Source organism: Rhinoderma darwinii, chromosome 1, assembly GCF_050947455.1.
Source record: "Rhinoderma darwinii isolate aRhiDar2 chromosome 1, aRhiDar2.hap1, whole genome shotgun sequence".
NCBI classification, from domain to species: domain Eukaryota; kingdom Metazoa; phylum Chordata; class Amphibia; order Anura; family Rhinodermatidae; genus Rhinoderma; species Rhinoderma darwinii.
In genome coordinates this window covers 372,675,431-372,691,091 of record NC_134687.1, presented here as the reverse complement: position 1 = coordinate 372,691,091, position 15,661 = coordinate 372,675,431, and the positions used below count along the sequence as shown (strand labels likewise).

Below are 15,661 nucleotides of genomic sequence, written 5' to 3'. Positions count from 1 at the left end.
ATGTACCCCAAAATGGTGCTATTATAAAATGCCACTTGTCCCGCAACAAAAAAGTCCTTATACAGCTATTTCGACGCAAAAATAAAAAAGTTATAGATCTTTGAATGCGACGATGGAAAAACTTAAAAAATTGCTCGGTCATTAAGGTTTAAAATACCTTCAGTGTTAAGGGGTTAAGAAGGGATATTGCTCTGTACGACTCGGGGAGAGTAGGATCTTTTTTCTATTTGGATAGAAGAATCTGTCAACTCGTCCAGGGAGTCGGAGTCCTGATATATGGCATTGTAAAAATTAGTCAATGTGGATACCACCTCCGTGGACATTAGTTTGAAATATTCTTTGGAAAGACCATTAAGTTCTGGGCTTTTGTATGTCTGGCGTACCTCTTCTTCAAAAAATTGAGAATCAAAGTATGTTTGTTGTTCTGGAGATAATGAGGGTAAAGATAAATATTGAATAAATGTCTATATTGTAGGTGTGCCTGTGAGGGTGTCTCTTTATAGATCTTCATAATAGTGGTAGAGTACAGAGTTTGTATCCTCTGGGTTCATGCACAATTGGTTTGTGTGGGGGTCCCGCAACACTAGAATATATTTGTGTGAGTATTGTGTTTTGTTAAACTAGCGATAGAATCTATTTTGGAAAAAATTTACCTGCCAACACGATTGGGATTGGATACAGGCATCCAGTAGTTTAGCCGTCAGACAGGCTTGGCAGTTAGCGAGAGTGGGGTCATGGGCATGTTGTTTTTGTGAGTCCAATAAGGCAGAGTGCAATCTATTTAATTAGTCAGGCCATTTTCTCTTTTTAAGGGCAGTGTAAGCTATGATGTGACCTTGCATCACTGTTTTGTTTTTTGGTTTTTTTCCGGTTCAACAAGTTTTATTGAGAGTTTACAATGAAAATGGATAAATGCTAATCTTTTACGCAAAAGATTAATAAGTAACGAGCATCAAATGATACAGCAATGAAACAGAACAGCTATCACATAGTCTCAGCAAGATTAATATCTACAAATAATATCCATATGTATTAAAAGGAGAGAAGAGGGGGAAGTGAAACAGGAAAGGGAGTAGGAATGGGTCGGTCCAAAAAAAAAGGGATTACAATTCAGTAATCGTGGTGATGGGTAGATGAGGGTAGGCGTAACTGATCCAGGGCTGCCAAAGTCTCTCAAACCTAGTAATCTTGTCGAGTAAAATGTTTGTGAGCTTTTCGTTAATAAAGATTTGATCCATTCTGGATTTGACATCTGCAAAAGTAACAAAGCTTTTTTTCCAGGAGTGAGCGATAGTCATTTTGGCAGCCAAAAGAATGTAGGAAAAATATTAGGAATTGTGCATATGTAAGCTCGGGTGGTTTGAGATGAAGGAGAGCTAACTTGGGATCCTTACAGAGAATTATACCAAATAGGCTCTGGATGAGGCCAAAAACTCTGCTCCAGAATTTAGTGAGCTTAGGACAGGACCACCATATGTGGATCATGTCGCCGGGTGAGGGGCAACCATAAAAGCAGGAGGCAGAATAAGTAGGAAATGCATGTGCAATTCAGCTAGGGACTAAGTACCACCGCATCATGACTTTATAAACCAATTCCATAATAGTCGTGTTAATGGAGCAATGTGAGACTGTGCTCCAAATCGAACGCCAATCTGCTAGTTCAATCGTTGGCCCCAAATCCCATTGCCATCCATCAACATATGAATGAGCAGTTGGAGTTGGATTACTGAGGAGCCATTTCTATAGAATGATATTACACCTCTAGAGGTAGGGCATGTTTCGCAGATTCTCTCGAACTGAGAATAAGAATCAGATTCAGCTTTATTACTAAGGAGAGAATTGATCCAGTTCTTGAGCTGTAGATATCGAAACAACTCACCACTGGGGATCTGTCTAGAGGTCTGAAGAGCACAGAAGGAGAGAATCTGAGAATGAGTGGCTGAGAGAAGGTGATGAACCCTAAGTATACCATGAGACCACCAAAATTTAAAGGCCTGATAATTGTCTGCTCCCGGGGAGAACAGAGGGTTATGCCATAAGGAGAAGAGGGGTAGGTGGAGAGAGATTAATCTGCTAGAATATTTAATAGTCCCAAACCGCTAATATATGAGTGAGGGAGTGGGTAAGGAGGGTAGAGCGTAAGGGGGAGGCATCCATAGCAAAGATTGGATGGGGGTGGGCGACACCGCCGGAATATCCAGGTACACCCATAGAGGCATGTTTGCAGTTACATGTAATCTAGTTAAGGTTGCTATCATAGCTGCTTGATAATATTTAGAAATATTTGGAACACTCAATCCCCCATCAGGTTTCAACGAGTACAGGGTGGACCTGGATATCCTAAGACTCACTCCACACCAAATAAATGAAAAAATACGATTTTGAAGATGACGTAATATGTGTGGTGGGACTTTAATTGGCAGGGTTTGGAACAGATATAAAAGTTTGGGAAGGATAGTAATTTTAACAGCATGTATTCGACCAATTGACATGACACCAGAGAAGAGGTGAGAGTACGGATAAGAGAAGGATAATTGCCAGAATATAGCTGGTCGTAGGAGGAGGTTAGATGGATGCCTAGGTATTCCAGTGATTATTTTTGGCCCATTGAAAGGGGAAATGACTAAGAAGGGAATTCATGGCTTCAGGGGAAAGGTTAATATTTTATTTTTTTTTTTTTTTTTTTTTTTTTTTTTAAAACATTTTTATTGAAGAAAAATCAAAGGTTCATACAAAGAACTAGTACAAAATACAGTTATACATAAAGAAAGAAAAAAAAACATGGTCAAAAACATTAAAGCACATATTGTCTGCCTAATACATTTTGACAGTTCCTTAGAAAGATCATGAATGAAATCACATAGATAATCACGACACTTCAGTAAAGCATGCCTGGGAAGTCCGGAATGAGCTATCCACCCGAATAACAACAAACATCATCAATCAGTTTGCTTCAAGATTCCCAATGAGCCCTTCAAATCCTCTGTGTGATACCACCTGGAGAATCGAATTCTTGACATAGTTTCTCTGATCTCATCTGAAGTAAGGTGAGTAATAATAAATGGTTTCCATTTTGCAAAAAATTTTGTTACTTTTGTACTGCTATGTCTCTCAGTGTCAAGCCTATCCGAATATAAGTAGAGTTTCAGCTGATCTGACACATCGGTTATCGAGGGCACGTGACTGGTAATCCATGTATTCAATAGACATCGTTTCGCCACCAAGAGAATGACATGTATCAAAGAGGGCAATTTATGTTCCTTTTTAGATTGAGGTATTATAGGAGTTATATAGTGAAATAGTATCATCAGAGGTGTCATCTGAATAGGGATTCTCCACATGGTATTTATATAGCTAAGTATGCTCTTCCAGTAATCTTGGATCTGTGGGCATGTCCACATACCATGATAAAGGTCCGTACAGGGCTTGTGACATTTCGGACAGCTTGTCAATCTGTCAGGATTATGAGATGTAACAGGTAAATTAAAGGCATATATAGCTGCGTGTATTAGTTTAAAATGTGTTTGCCTCCAGGTTTCATTTATAATATGCTTTCTTAATAACAACCAACCCTCCAGAATGCATGCAGAAACTTCAGTATTACGTAATACCTTCTCCCAATAGGGAAATCTGAGTGGTAATTTATAAGTCCCACATTTATCTCTTATCGTCTGATATATGGCAGAAATCGAGTTTGCAGTTAATCTCTGATCTAATAATCTGTCAAAATCATTAACAGATATTTCCCTAGAAATGTCACCAAAGCTCTTGACACAGAATGATTTAAGTTGCATAAAAGGTTAATATTTAATGCTACAGATTTTGAGCGGTTTATAGTAAGGCCAGATATTGAGGCAAAATCAGATAGAGTGTTCAGTAAGCTAGGAAGGGAAATATGGGGTTGGGAGGGTATTATCAGCATATCATCAGCAAAAAGGAATAATTTATGGTGAATGCCCGCTAGCTCCAATCTCCGAATCATCATGACCAGGGGCTCAAGAGCCAGGATGACTAAGATGGGAGAGAGAGGGCATCCCTATCTCGTGCCTCATTCGATAATAAAAGGATCAGAATGATAACCGGCATAACAAACCTTGGCTGTAGGGGTAGAATAGAGGGAATGCACCCAGGACATAAAATGGCGCTGGAAACCCCACTTCCCCAAGGCGAAATCCATACAGGACCAGGAAACCGTATCAAAGGCCTTTTGTATATCAAGCGAAAGAAGCATCGATGCCACATTTCTTTTACGAGCCATATGGATCAAGGATATAACTCGGTTGGTGCAGTCACTAGGTTGTCTGCCCGGGACAAAGCCAGCCTTGTCCCCATGGATAATCGCGTCAAGGAAGCGATTAATCTGGGTCGCTAATATTTTGGCCAGAAGTTTAATGTTGGTATTTAATAGGGATATGGGCCTGTAGTTGGCAATATGGAGGGAATCTTTTTGGGGTTTGGGAATCATCGCTATGTGGGCATGAAGGGTGGGCGGAAGAGGGATAGTACCAGATCTAAGGGCATTAAAATGTTGGGTTAAATATGGAGTTAATAATGGGGAGAGTTTTTTTTATAATATAATGGGGAGAAACCATCTGGGCCAGGAGATTTGGAGGATTTCAAGTCCTTGATGGCTTCCTGAACCTCTGATTCAGATATCTCAGCCTCCAAGGAGTCAAGGTTGGAAAGCGAGATCTCCGGAAAGTGCAGGTTGGCAAATAGGCTTTCCGCCTTCAAGGAGTCAAATGATGTGTTGGTCCTCAATCTAATATGCTCTTTTGGTGAGACAGGAACCCTCAATTGATGAGCTAGGAGTTTACCTGGTTTGTTGCTTTGTGAGTAATAACGTTGTTTAGACCATCTAAGTTTTCTTTCAACCTGCTCTGTCAAAAGAAAATTCAATTCTCACTTCGTGGCATCCATAGAATTCTTGTTAGCGTGTGAGGGGTTCTGTTTCCATATTTGTTCTCGTTGTTCCAAGGTTTTATATAAATTCGCAATTTTCCGTTCTCTATTTTTCTTTTTAATTGACCCTAAGAGCATAAGAGCACCCCGCAATGTGGCTTTATGAGCTTCCCACAATATAATTGGGGAAGATGTAGACCCTTCATTAAGTTCAAAGTATTCTTTCACAGCTACTTCAACTTGTGCAAAGGTTTCCTTAGAAGACAATAGGGAATCATTGAGGCGCCAATTAAAGGAGAGCCCCCGCAGGATTAGAGAAGAAAGGAAACTTCTACAGGGTTATGGTCAGACTAGGGGGTGCTTAAAAGCTTAGCTTTAGAGCAAAGTGGTAATGATCCTTGGGATGTGAAAATGTGGTCAATGCGGCTAAAGGAGGAGTGAGGGCTGGAGTAAAAGGTGAAATCTTTCGTTGAGGGATTGAGTTCACGCCAGATATCATGGAGGTCATGGAGATGCAGCATATCTTCGAACTGAGAAGAGGGCGTTTGGGGTGTAGATGAACTCAGAGTCGGGGATTTATCAAAAGAGGGATTGATTACTAGGTTTGAGTCACCCATGACAAGTAAGAGACCATGGCGATGAACCTCTATGAGCTTAAATAAGTGGGAAAAAAAATGTGTTTGGAAGTCATTAGGGCTATAATAACCTACTAGAGTCACATCCAGATCATACAGCGAACCTACTAATATCACATAACGACCAGTAGGATCAATTATTTCCTTGGTACAGATGAATGGGAGATTCTTTCGAAAGGCAATAACAACTCCTCTTCTCTTCTCATGAGCATATGCACCATGGAAGATGGGAAAGTGCGAGCTTAAGTATTGTGGCCTAGAGGTGGCAGAAAATCTAGTTTCCTGAAGGCAAACAATGTCAGCATGACTAGCTTTGTAGAAATGGAAGGCCTTTGAGCGTTTATGTGGGGAGTTAAAGCCTTGGACATTATGAGAGATTATTTTCAAGATAGGTGGAGCCATAACAAGGGCCTAACAGTACTCATATTGATCCCTGACCGACAGTGGGAGAAGGGAAGAAGGGAAGGAAAGAGGAGAAAGGGAGAAAAAAAAAAGAAAAACACGTAGAAATTGAGGAACTAGGTGAGCCTGGAGTGGCTAGGAAAGTTCCGGTAGTACGGGAAGTACTACTTGTGGATACAGGGGTCGCCAACACCTGGGCACAAAGGTGCGGAAACAACATTGTGGTTGAGGCGAACTATAAAGTGTGACAGAGGCGGCAAGGGGATTGAAGGGGCATAGTCGTTATCAGCAAGTAATGTAAACTTGAGATGAACAATATCATGGGCAATAATATAGCGGGCCAAACACAATGCCACCAATCGGCAAAGCAAAACGTGTCTGGCAGGCTGGACGTTAGAGTACTGGACAAATAATGGAAAGGAAGATCATACCCTGTACATTAGGCAAGATAGAAAGAATAAAGCATACAACGAGTACAAGTAACAGAGGTAGCAGTAGCAGGGGCATATTAGAGAAGGCTACCAGCACGAACGTTATTACAGCAGGCCAGACATACAGTGCTACCAAGTGGCAAAGCAAAACATGTCTGGCAGGCCGGACCATGAAACATCAAGCTAATGAGAAGTTGAAAGCCCATAGTCTGTCCATTAGGAAAAGGGAAAGAACATAGTGTACAGAGAGTACGTGGCAGGTATGCGGCAGTAGCCGGAATGAAATAGAAACAAACAGTATCATAGACAGTAACACAGTGGGCCATACACGCAATGCTACCAAATGGTAAAGCAGAACGAGTCTGGCAGGCCAGACAGAGAGCTCGTAGGTGTTTGAAAGGAAGAAGGATAAAGAGAAGGACAGTGGGAGTTACACATTACATTCACTGGAATACAATCAAAATGTCTACGTCAGTAGGCCAGAGGAACATAGCATAAAATCATACAGAAAAAAGTAAATACAGAATAATACTTTCAAAACAAAGAAATATAACTAACATATGGAGAGAAACAATCCACATAAGGCAAATGCTCAGCCGAAGTCCAAAAAAGATATAATGCCCGATATAGGGAACAGTCCCTATGTTGTGGAGATGGCATTAGACAGGATGCCAGAGGTTAGCGCGGGCAACATATACATATAAAATAATTCCAAATCAAGTGGAAGAAGATCAATCAGACCATAACGGTAAAAGGAATAGTGAGCAGGGTAAAAGTACTCATCCATCAGGCAGGAACATCACGGACTCCGAACACGGTGCCAGGTCTCCCGGATGGTTTGCGAGGAGGCACTTTATTCCAGATGAGGCGAAGACGAGGCCCTTCACGAAAGGACTGAGAATGTTGACTCAAACGATCAGCATCAGCAGGCAGGAGTTGCAGAGCGATCAAAGTTTGCTTGAGGTCGTCAGCAAAGTTGGATGAGTAAGATTTATTGCCCAGGGAGAATTGGAGCTTAAAGGGATGTTCCCAGCGGTATGTGATCTGGCGTTGTTGAAGGACGGCCAGGAGAGGTTTCATGTTCCGTCATTTTTGAATGGTAATAGGAGAAATGTTGGCAAATATTTGATACTCATGTCCCTGGAATAACAGGTTGGAAGCAGCCCTAGCCTTTTGAGTCAGGGTTTCTTTAGTGGCATAGTATGTAAGTTTCACCACAATGTCTCGTGGCTTACCATCCGATCTTTTAGGGCCAAGAGATCTGTGAATGCGGTCCATCTCCAAATTGTCTATAGGGAGATTTGGCGCCAGTTCTTGGAAGAGAGCTGTAATGGAGGAGTTCAGGTCCTCATAAGTTTCAGGCAGGCCTCTGATTCAAAGGTTTCCCCGTCGTGCACGATTTTCAAAGTCCTCTAAGTGTATCATAGCAGAATCTAAGTCCGCTCTCAGCGAGTCAAATTCGGCGCATTGCGCATTTTGGACTTCAATGGCGTCGTCCATTTTAGATTCCAGGACATTCGTCCTGGCTCCCAACTCGCGTATCTCCTTTGTGAGGTCCCTGGATAGCTTAGAAGCGGTAAGTTGCAGCTCCTGTTGAAGTAACAGTTTAAATTTCTGGAGCAGAGAGGCATCCCTGGTGGTAATCTGCTGCTCGGCTAGCGGTGATCCCTCCTCATGGGAATCAGTAATGAGCTCAGGTGAGGCTTGCAGTTCATCCTCCGATATGGCCGACATGGCGGGAGAGTCTGCATTCTCTGATGTGGGGGCAGGGGCAGAGGACTCTGATGGTTTTAAATACTTTCGCCCCACTGAACTCTTCCGGACCATGGACAAACGAGTCAAGGGGTCTTCAGGAGTGAAAAATGGTGTAGAGTAATGAGATAATTCACCTCAAAAGTTCGCTATAGATAGCTGTTGTGCCCAGGAGTCGCAGAGCTACTTCAACATCTTGGTTAGCTGCTCGCGAGCGCCCCGTCCCAGCGATGCTACCGTAGGCTTGGATGAAGGGGATGTCTTTAGATACTGCTTGTTCAACAGTAGAATCTGAAAATGGCTGCTAAAGAGCTGACTTGGTGATGTCAGCAAGTTCATAGGTGATAGATACGGTCTGCATCACTGCTTTAGATGTTGCCCATAGAACTGATATGTCTTGAGAGTATAAGGCGTTATCCTCTAAGAAATTTACCCAATAAGACTTTATGTAGGAGCGGAAATCGTCTAGGCAGGCCAAGTGTGAAGGAAAGCGCCAGAGGCTCGTTTTAACAGTTGACAGTAGTATCAATAATGTTAAAGGGGTTATCCAGTCGCTAAAAATTGATGGCCTATCCTCAGGATAGGCCATCAATAGCTGATGAGTCGGGGTCCGACTCTCGGGACCTTTGGCGATCAGCTGTTTTGAAGGGGCCGCAGCGCTCATGTGGGCACTGCTGCCTCTTCGTTTCTTCTTGCTCATTGTGAATCGTTGACACGGAAGTAGCGGCGATTCACAGGTATTGCAGCTTTTTCTTCCATTGAAGTGAATGGGAGAAAAGGCTGCAATACCTGTGAATCGCCGGTACATCCGTGTCGACGATTCACAGTGAGCAAGAAGAAATGAAGGGGAACCAGCGCTTGTACAAGCGATGTGGCCCCTTCAAAACAGCTGTTCGGAGAGGAACCCAGGAGTTGGACCCTGACCCATGAGCTATTGATGGCCTATCTTGTGGATAGGCCATCAATTTTTAGCAACTGGATAGCCCATTTAATAAAGGGATAAAGTGATAGGTGAATCGTTTAAAACCATGAATTGAAGCGTCTCGCGTAATTTTAAATAAAGAAGTAGATGTGGGGAAAAAGAAGAATCAAGCTCAGTACATATATATACAATTCCAGAACCAAGCTCAGTACATATACACAATACCAGAACCAAGCTTAGTACATATATAGAGCACCAGAACCAAGCTTAGTATCCTACGCTGTTCTTTAGTGATGCAGGCCTGTTTTTTTCTGAACAGGCCTGCTATAGCAGGATGACACAGGCTTCACTCCATTACAGGAAAGTACCGAATAGTGGGGCAGGGAACTGATCATTCCCTTGCACCTGCCAGCGCTGAGGTTGTTCAACTTGTGTGCAGGGGAAACTGGGTCAGGATCTCGCTTCTACCTGGTTCTGCAAACCTGCTGTTATCTCCGATCCCAGCCATCGCAGCAGGGTGTAAGCTGTATGTTACGGTTGACACTTGCTACTAAGGACACCGGCACAATTCCTTGAGCCCGTGCCATCCATGTGCTGTATTTTTAAGGCGCTGTGCGGGAAGAGGTTAAAAGTTTGCATCATTGACTAAATTGTTCAGTAGAATACGGTTTATCAACAAGGTCAAAAACAAAGGCTCCACTGAGATTTGAACTCGGATCACTGGATTCAAAGTCCAGAGTGCTAACCATTACACCATGGAACCTATAACACAACAATCAAAGACTTTTAGCATCTACTAATCTCATTTAATTGCATATTTATACACCTGGCTTAATATTGGGTGGAGCAGAAGCATATAAGCTGGAGATAATTATAGATTTGAAGACACAATTTTTAATAAGCTGCAATTTAACATTTTCTTTATGTACTTTTTTTCTTGGTTGCTTATTAAAGCTATCCCAAATATTGTATTTAGTCTATAGTGTTACAACTAACATAATAATGTAAAACTAAAGTACATATATATATATATATATATATATATATATATATATATATATATATATATATATATATATACATACAAAAATACCAACCCGCCTCAAAAAAGTTGAATAAAAATGGACAAATAAATCATTTAAGCAAATAAACTGCATATGGTTTCCAACCTCTTAAGCAACAGAACACCTTTGGTGCTGTTCGAAGGGGACTTGGCATTGTTCAGTAGTGTGCGCTACACTCCACAACAGGTATTCACTCTGAAGTGAATGGGAGAAAAGGCTGCAATACCTGTGAATCGCCGGTACATCTGTGTCGACGATTCACAGTGAGCAATAAGATATGAAGGGGAAGCAGCGCTTGTACAAGCGATGTGGCCCCTTCAAAACATCTGTTTGGAGAGGAACCTGGGAGTTGGACCCTGACCCATCAGCTATTGATGGCCTATCTTGTGGATAGGCCATCAATTTTTAGCAAATGGATAGCCCATTTAATAAAGGGATGAAGTGATAGGTGAATCGTTTAAAACCATGAATTGAAGCGTCTCGCGTAATTTTAAATAAAGAAGTTGATGTCGGGAAAAAGAAGAATCAAGCTCAGTACATATATATACAATTCCAGAAACAACCTCAGTACATATATACAGCACCAGAACCAAGCTTAGTATCCTACGCTGTTCTTTAGTGATGCAGGCCTGTTTTTTTCTGAACAGGCCTGCTATAGCAGGATGACACAGGCTTCACTCCATTACAGGAAAATACCAAATAGTGGGGCAGGGAACTGATCATTCCCTTGCACCTGCCAGCGCTGAGGTTGTTCAACTTGTGTGCAGGGGAAACTGGGTCAGGATCTCGCTTCTACCTGGTTCTGCAAACCTGCTGTTATCTCCGATCCCAGCCATCGCAGCAGGGTGTAAGCTGTATGTTACGGCATTTAGACCCCACAAGCAGGGCCGCCATCAGGGGGGTACTGGGGGTACTGCAGTGAGGGGCCCGGGCATAAATTTTAAAAAAAGGGGCCCGCACTCTGCCGCTGGAATTAATATACTCACGGCAGTGTGGCTCTTACGATTTCATTTCGGTGAAAGGAACAGGTCCCATCACGAAGCAGGGGCCCGTTCATTACATCAGAATAAAACCGTAAGGGCCCGCTGGAGAGTGAGATGTGCCCGCCCCTCCTCCTCCACAACAGCGTGACAGCGTGTGGGGAGGAGACATCACAGCAGCGGGAGTTATGAGCTCAGCCTCGGAGGATACGTCCAGCAGCAGCAGCAGCAGCAGCAGTCGTCTTCTTCTTCAGACACAGTGAGTACTAAGTTATGTCTGTGTCTGGCTGCTGCTGCCCGGAGCCTCCTGAAAAAATCTCCTCCTGAAAAAATCTCCTCCTGCCCCCATAGAAAGTAAATATCTTACCCACGTCTGTATTATGTTAACACTGCAGCATAGGATTGTATCAGCTCTACAGCTCTTATCTCCCGTCCTGTGTAACATGTGACAATAAACCTGTCTTCTCCCTCTGTTTACACAGGACAGGAGAAAAGAGCCGTTGTAGAGCTGATAGTGATACAATCCTATGCTGCAGTGTAAACTAATACAGACGTGGGGAAGAGTTTTGCTTTCTATGGGGATGGGGTAGAGTTAGATGATAATGGGGGCAGGGAGATGATAATGGGGGCAGGGAGATGATAATGGGGGCAGGGAGATGATAATGGGGGCAGGGAGATGATAATGGGGGCAGGGAGATGATAATGGGGCAGGGAGATGATAATGGGGGCAGGGAGATGATAATGGGGGCAGGGAGATGATAATGGGGCAGGGAGATGATAATGGGGGCAGGGAGATGATAATGGGGGCAGGGAGATGATAATGGGGGCAGGGAGATGATAATGGGGCAGGGAGATGATAATGGGGGCAGGGAGATGATAATGGGGCAGGGAGATGATAATGGGGCAGGGAGATGATAATGGGAGCAGAGAGATGATAATGGGAGCAGATAGATGATAATGGGGGCAGGGAGATGATAATGGGGGCAGGGAGATGATAATGGGAGCAGAGAGATGATAATGGGGCAGGGAGATGATAATGGGGGCAGGGAGATGATAATGGGAGCAGAGAGATGATAATGGGGGCAGGGAGATGATAAGGGGGGCAGGGAGATGATAATGGGGGCAGGGAGATGATAATGGGGCAGGGAGATGATAATGGGGCAGGGAGATGATAATGGGAGCAGAGAGATGATAATGGGGGCAGGGAGATGATAAGGGGGGCAGGGAGATGATAATGGGGGCAGGGAGATGATAATGGGGGCAGGGAGACGATAATGGGGCAGGGAGACGATAATGGGGGCAGGGAGATGATAATGGGAGCAGAGAGATGATAATGGGGGCAGGGAGATGATAAGGGGGGCAGGGAGATGATAATGGGGGCAGGGAGATGATAATGGGGGCAGGGAGACGATAATGGGGCAGGGAGATGATAATGGGGCAGGGAGATGATAATGGGGCAGGGAGATGCCATTGGGTAGGGAGGGAAATGATGCTAGAGTGGGAAGGAGATAATAATGGAGGGAGGATTGCACTTGAGTAGGGATGCACGATGCATCAAAACTTCGATACGGTTTCGATACCGTGCACCCCCAAACGGTTCGATACTGTTATTTCATGTATTTCGATACTAAGCTGTGCGACCGCACAGCTCAATATTGTAATACATGAATGTATGAGAGCGGAGCTGCGGCTGTGTAACACAGTCACGGCCCCGCTCTGGAGTCCTGACATGTGCGCGCCGCCAGGATTATGTGATGCGGCCACCGCTGCACTAATGAGCGGCGGTACTGAAAACAACATGGCGGGCGCACTACAAAACACCCCCACATGTTCTGTCTTCAGTGCCTGAACCGCCGCTCATTAATACAGCGCCGCCCGCATCACCTCGTGCTGACCGCGTGCGGGGCGGGGCAATGGTTGTATTACACAGCCACAGTCCCACCCTATAAAGGCAGAGATCAAAGAAACCTCTCATCTCCGCCGCTATTCTCCTGAATACTGCGATTAAAGCCGACTGCAGCATTCAGGGGAAAATAAGAAGGGGGGATGCCCCTTGGATCACGTCACAGGAATCCCTGTGACGCAATTGAGGGACATACCATATATGGGCAGACAGCCCAAGGTCCAATGAAGGACCCCAGGGCTGTCTTACCATATTTCCTGTTAGGGCATACTCAGGTCTGTCCTAACAACTGCCTGTGTACTATCCGTATATAGATATATGCCAGTACATTAAAGTTTAAAAAAATAAAGTAAAAACATAAAGTAATGTTAAATTAAAAAAAAATACACATACACCTTTTTTACAAAACACATTAAAATAAGTCTCAATACATAAAATATACATATAATCGGTATTGGCGCGGCCGTAATAACCTGCACAACAATTTTTTTGCATCATTTATGATGTGTGCGCTGTAAAAAATAAAATAAAAACTTCTTTCACTTAATAATGTGGGGCACGAGGTGTGATGAATTTAACCTCCACGTGCCTCACATTAATAGTAATTAACCCAATCATGTACCTTACACATTAACCCATTATAATTGAGGAACATGATGGGGTTAATTACTATTAATGTGAGGCACATGGAGGTTAAATTTACCATCACACCTCGCACCTCACATAAGAAATGGAAGAACTGTTTTGTTTTTTTATTACTGTTGGCAAAGTATCGCTTTGTTATCGAAATCGCAATACTACACAAAGCATCGGTACCGAAGTCCAAATTATGGTATCGTGACATCCATCCACTGGAGGAGGCATGATACAATGGGGGGGGGGGGGGGGGGGGTAATAATTGGGTGAAAAGTGATGATATCTGAAGGGAGGGGAGAAATTATACATGGGGGGGGTAGAGGAAGGAGAGAGTATACCTGGGTAGGGGGAGAAAGCTTATACCGGAGGCATAGTTAGCAACAGTCCTGAATTTGCAGGAACTGTCCTGAATCTACAGAGGCAGTCCCGGCAAATTACTGTCCCAGACGTGTCTCAGCCACTGCCATATTCAATTGTATCTGCGTCCACAGGATGCAGATACAATTGAATACTATGGCAGAGCAGGAAAGTATCAGCTTCCTGCTCTGCCATTCACCCATCCAGGAGCGGAATCCCCGGCCAGAGAGTTGCCGACATTCTGGCCGGGGATTCCTCTCCTAGAGGTAGCCCCTGAGGTCACGGTCCATATATGGACAGTGAGGTCAGGGTCTCCTCCTGGACTGGAATCCCCTGTAGAAAGTGCCACACACTCCCCTGTAGTTAGCGCCGAACATACCCCCTGTAGATAGCGCCACACACACACTCCCCTGTAGATAGTGACACACACTGCCCCCTGTAGATAACACCACACAATCCCATGTAGATAGCGCCACACCCACCCTGTAGATAGCGCCACACACCCCCCTGTAGATAGCGCCACACACAGCCCTCTGTAGATAGCGCCACACACAGCCCCCTGTAGATAGCGCCACACACAGCCCTGTACATAGCGCCACACACACCCGCCTGTACATAGCGCCAAACACACCCCAGTACATAGTGCCACACACACCCCTGTAGATAGTGCCACACACCCCCTGTAGATAGTGCCACACACCACCCCTGTAGATAGCGCCACACACCACCCCTGTAGATAGCGCCACACACAGCCCCCTGTAGATAGCGCCACACACAACCCCTGTAAATAGCGCTCCACACCCCCTGTAGATAGCGCCACACACACCCCCCTGTAGATAGCGCCCCACACACCCCCCTGTAGATAGCGCCCCACACCCCCCTGTAGATAGCGCCCCACACCCCCCCTGTAGATAGCGCCACACACACCCCCCCTGTAGATAGTGCCACACACACCCCCCTGTAGATAGTGCCACACACACCCCCTGTAGATAGTGCCATACACACCCCCCTGTAGATAGTGCCACAAAGCCCCCTCTGTAGATAGTGCCACACACACCCCTGTAAATAGTGCCACACACAACCCCTGTAAATAGCTCCACACACAGCCCCCCTGTAAATAGCTCCACACACTGCCCCCTGTAGATAGCGCCACACACACTCCCCTGTAGATAAAAGTCTAAATGCTAAACTCTGGCCACAGGTAGGGGTCTGGTGGAAAGGTGTCTGAATTACCTAACAGGTCTGGTCTAGGATCTGAATTTTTTTCTGGTTTAGTGTCTGAATTAATTTTGTTGTGTGGTTTTTACACAGATAACGTGTGTGCAGCGTGTGATGAGAATGCAAAAGCATCATCCAGGCATGCCCGTGGCGGTGGGAGATCTTAGGGACTACATTTTGGTGATTGACTCTGCTGTGTATAGGGCTTCAGTGCAATGATTTTTGTTTATATTGCCCTCCTACACCCTGACAGATTCTATACACACACATATACACACACACACACACACACACACACACACACACACTCACTTTCCCTTTTTGCCCCCCACAGAGCCGCTGTCTCTTGTCTCTTCCCTGTCACTCCACAGAGCCCCTGTGAGGTTGCGTCTCCCCCCTGGCTACCACTGCTACCTTCAGTTCTCCCAGCCCTGGCACTTAGTCTCTCCCCTTTGCCCT

The 15,661-nt window shown here is 44.6% G+C and overlaps 1 protein-coding gene and 1 non-coding gene across 2 annotated transcripts in view; both read right to left on the bottom strand.

Annotated features, from left to right (window-relative positions):
* CFAP95 (cilia and flagella associated protein 95) overlaps positions 1 to 15,661 on the bottom strand; it is a 118,235-nt gene that overhangs the window by 82,348 nt on the left and 20,226 nt on the right. The gene's annotated exons all lie outside the window — the stretch shown is intronic.
* TRNAQ-UUG (transfer RNA glutamine (anticodon UUG)) lies at positions 9,736 to 9,807 on the bottom strand. The gene has a single exon. It is a non-coding gene; the product is annotated as a tRNA-Gln (tRNA).